This window comes from Polypterus senegalus, chromosome 6 (assembly GCF_016835505.1).
Source record: "Polypterus senegalus isolate Bchr_013 chromosome 6, ASM1683550v1, whole genome shotgun sequence".
Taxonomy (NCBI): Eukaryota; Metazoa; Chordata; class Cladistia; order Polypteriformes; family Polypteridae; genus Polypterus; species Polypterus senegalus.
This window is the reverse complement of record NC_053159.1, coordinates 14,897,567-14,901,475: the sequence shown is the minus strand read 5'-3', so window position 1 is coordinate 14,901,475 and position 3,909 is coordinate 14,897,567.

The following is a 3,909-nucleotide window of genomic DNA, read 5'->3' as shown; positions in this document are numbered from 1 at the left end:
TTTAAGCCTCCTCATTGGCGAACGCAAGGAAACATCAGCCCCCTCACCTGAGTCAGAGTAGCCAATGAGAGTGGAAGGAAGGGTGCGCGGAACAAAGCAATAAAGGTCAGAGGACGGAATCCATTAAAGGAGACGATCTTTCTGTTGCACCAACTGAAGAAACTGAATACGTTTATTGAATAAGTGTATCTGTATTCACTTTTGGACCGATTTAACGAAATGCCTTTAATGGTAAACCAGCTCACTATAGATGTTCCTGCTTATGTTAATTTCAGTTTAAAATCTAGAAGTTACTCAATACATTTTTCATTTCATCTTCTCAACCGCTTCTCCAATTCTGCACTTCTAACTTTGTGGCAAAAGTTTGGAGAAGGTCATTCTCTGTCCCAGCATTACTGTGCCCATCTGCACAAATCCAGGTCCATAAACATTTGGAGGGACTCAGGTGGCCTGCACAGAGACATGACGTCAACCCAATTAAATAACTTTGGGATGAAATGCAAAGCGGATTGCGAATCAGATCTTCCCATCTAATATCAGTACCTGACCTGACTTCACAAATGCCCTTTTGGGTCCAAAAGGCACACGTTCCCAGACACATTCCAAAATCTTGTGGAAAGCCTTCAGAAAAGAGTGGATGCTTTTATACCTGTACCTGTACCTGCCCCAGGTCGGGGGCTAATACATATTAATGCCCATGGTTTTGGAATGAGACATCCAACAGCTCTTATAGATATGACAGATGTCCATAAACTGGCCATCATATATATTTTTTTTAATATTGAAGTTACAGGGTTCCCCACCAAGTAGTGAAGGGGAGAAAAAAAGAGGTAATACCTGGAATAAGGAGCGACACTCAATGGATTTTTGACTGAAATCCACCTCCTGGAATGAGATGTGGGAGGACATTGTCCCATTACCTCCAAAGGCTGGTCCATCCCTGCTGCACCCTCAGGTTTCCTTCCATACGTTTGCAGTTCTCTTATTCTAACGGTCAAGTCAGACTCACTGTAACTGTGACTGTGAGCTCAGAGGTTTCATTTTATTTATTCAATTTTCTTCCTTTTTAGTTATTCTGATGATGTTCAGATCATAGTGTATGTGTATATATTATCTATTAGTTGATGTATTTATTTAATTAAAGAGCCTCTGCAAAAAGACAGCTTTTTGTGCTGGGGACAAATAAAGTTCGTTCGTTCGTTCGTTCGTTCGTTCGTTCGTTCGTTCGTTCGTTCGTTCGTTCGTTCGTTCTATCTATCCCATAAAAAGTAGGTTTAATGGATATTTACAAAGTGATCTTGTTTTAAGATAAATTTGTATTTCATAGGGGGGCGGCACGATGGTGCGGTGGTAGCACTTCCCACTTCACTTCCCAGGTCCTCCCTGTGTGGAGTTTGCATGTTCTCCCCGTGTCTGCGTGGGTTTCCTCCCACAGTCCAAAGACATGCAGGTTAGGTGCATTGGCGATGCTAAATTGTTCCTAGTGTGTGCTTGGTGTGTGGGTGTGTGTCCTGTGGTGGGTTGGTGCCCTGCCTGGGATTGGTTCCTGCCTTGCGCCCTGTGTTGGCTGGGATTGGCTCCGGCAGACCCCTGTGTTCGGATTCAATGGGTTGGAAAATGTATGGATGGATGTATTTCATAGGCAACACCTGTTACCTGGAATTACAATGACACTCTGCCTTAGATGAAATGTTATTGTTTGTCCATATGCTGTAGAATTTAGTCTAGTATTTGCATTCAATCTTACATAGATGTGGGGCAGAGGTGCCACTTGATGCTCTGGATTAGGGTGATGAGGAACACTTCTACTACAGGAGACAGCTCTGGAAGCAGTATTTAGTAATGTTTGAAAGATCTTCTTATATAATACGCCACCATGGCTGTCCGTTTGTCTGTCCAGGATTTTAAATCACCTGTAGCTCGCAAACCGTTTGAACTATTGACCTGAAATTTGGTACACTTATACTACGCGACGTCTACTATCCGCTTTCGGGGTGATGATTGACCTCCAAGGTTATTCCTCTTTTTGTTTTTATTTAATTTTTATTGCAGAACCAACTCTCTGCAGCAGGGCAGCCATGTGGCACATGCGTACGGGCGCCGTTCTCATCCCTCCCACCTTCGCCATCACTTCCTCTACCTCTTCATATCTTAAATCATTCTTGAGACAGATTGAAGACTTAGGTGCCAGCTTAAGTGAAAAATGAAAGAAAATGTACTAAGTAAGTGAAACACAAACACTGACTTAATCAATTTTAACGCGAAAAAAGATGCCGACGGAAGAACAGAAGAAGCGGGCCACTAGGGTGGAGAAAAGAAGAGCTGCTCAGGAAGCAGCAAACGCATCAATCTCTGAGCAAACGAATGATAAACGTACAGAGAAAGAAAGTGGATGGAAACTAGGAATGTTTAAGTCAAGTGTATTCCCTGCACGTTATCGTGCAGTCCGCCGTTACCGGTAATTAATAATCAGTGAAGGTTACTTTATAATTGCTGCTAATCATAATACTGTACTGTACTGACACATCAAAACCTAAGAGCAAAATTGCCTCACCAAAATATGAACTTAGATGAATGCCCAGTGACAAGATGAGAAGGAACGGATTACTTCTATTCACTGAAACACACCATTCTCAGCAGGTCTCTTACTCTCTCACACTACTCTCATGTAGAGCATGAACTATTAAGGTTGGGAGCATACGCTGGTAGCGCGTTGCCACACATGCTGAACCACCTGGACTGGAACTTGAGTGCAGTGGGTGACACCTCAGCACCCCACTGGAACAGCGTGAGGTTTTTTTTATGGTGACTAGAGTGCCAATCCTGCCACACCCCCCAAGTTTTTCCTGTAAATTGGAGGACCTGCTTGCAGGGCTGGGTGCAGATTAACGTCTTACCCAAGATGGAGCAATTGCAGGTTAAGGGTCTTGCTCAAGGGTCCAATGGTGTAGAATTACTTCTGACGTTTATGGGATTCACACCAGCAACCATCCGATTGCCGGCACAGATCCTTAGCCTCAGAGCCACCTCTCCGCCCATGCACTATTAAAAAGTAGTAAATTGTTTGTGGTATTTCATTTAATCTGTTTCCTTGTGGTTTAGATAGAGCCTAGAATCTGTTTTTTTTTTGCCTTTCATTTCCTTCATATTTTCTTATCTTGCAGGCACAGGCCACACCACAGAAAGCAAGTAACCCTGAGTGCTGATTATTATTGCGAGCTTAGAAACATGCAATGGCTGTTGGTCTTAGCTTTTTCAAAAATGTAATGTTGTGATTTGACAAAAAATACAATATATAGTGTAATCAGTTCTGTTAAGATTTACTATCATAGGCTCAGAGCATCTAAAGCCGACACATCCATAATCTGCAGTGCCATTTGTAGCACCCATACAGGTAAAAAGACTTTAGCAGATGGAGAAGCAGTGGTGGCGCCGCACAGGCTGGTGTCTTTCAGCTGTCTATTTGCCTTGATGCATGGTCACCGGCAGAACTTCAGGCTCACAGAGCTGGGGAGGGAAAGTATGGCAGATCGTGTTTCCGCTGGCTGCAGGTAAACAGTGTGAAGCAATGCCAGAGGTAAGGCTGTGCAGGCAAAGGATGAGGAGGATCGTAGAAGCTTTGCAGAGCAGCAGTGAAGGGAGAACCTAAAAGCTGAGATCTGGACACTGCTTGCACCATCAGTTCAGTGAAGGAAGACAGTTGAGAGACAACTCCAGAGAGCTCCCTGACAAGGAGGTTCACCTGCCCACATGTAATGGGCAGATTACCACACAGAAGTGCAGCGTTAAACACTTCTGCCATACTGCATGAGAGTGTAGCACTCAACAGCCCCGCTGCGCTAACTGACGATGAAGATCTCAAGACCCTGGCTGATGTGATGCGTTTCCACAAAGGAAACAAAGACCACC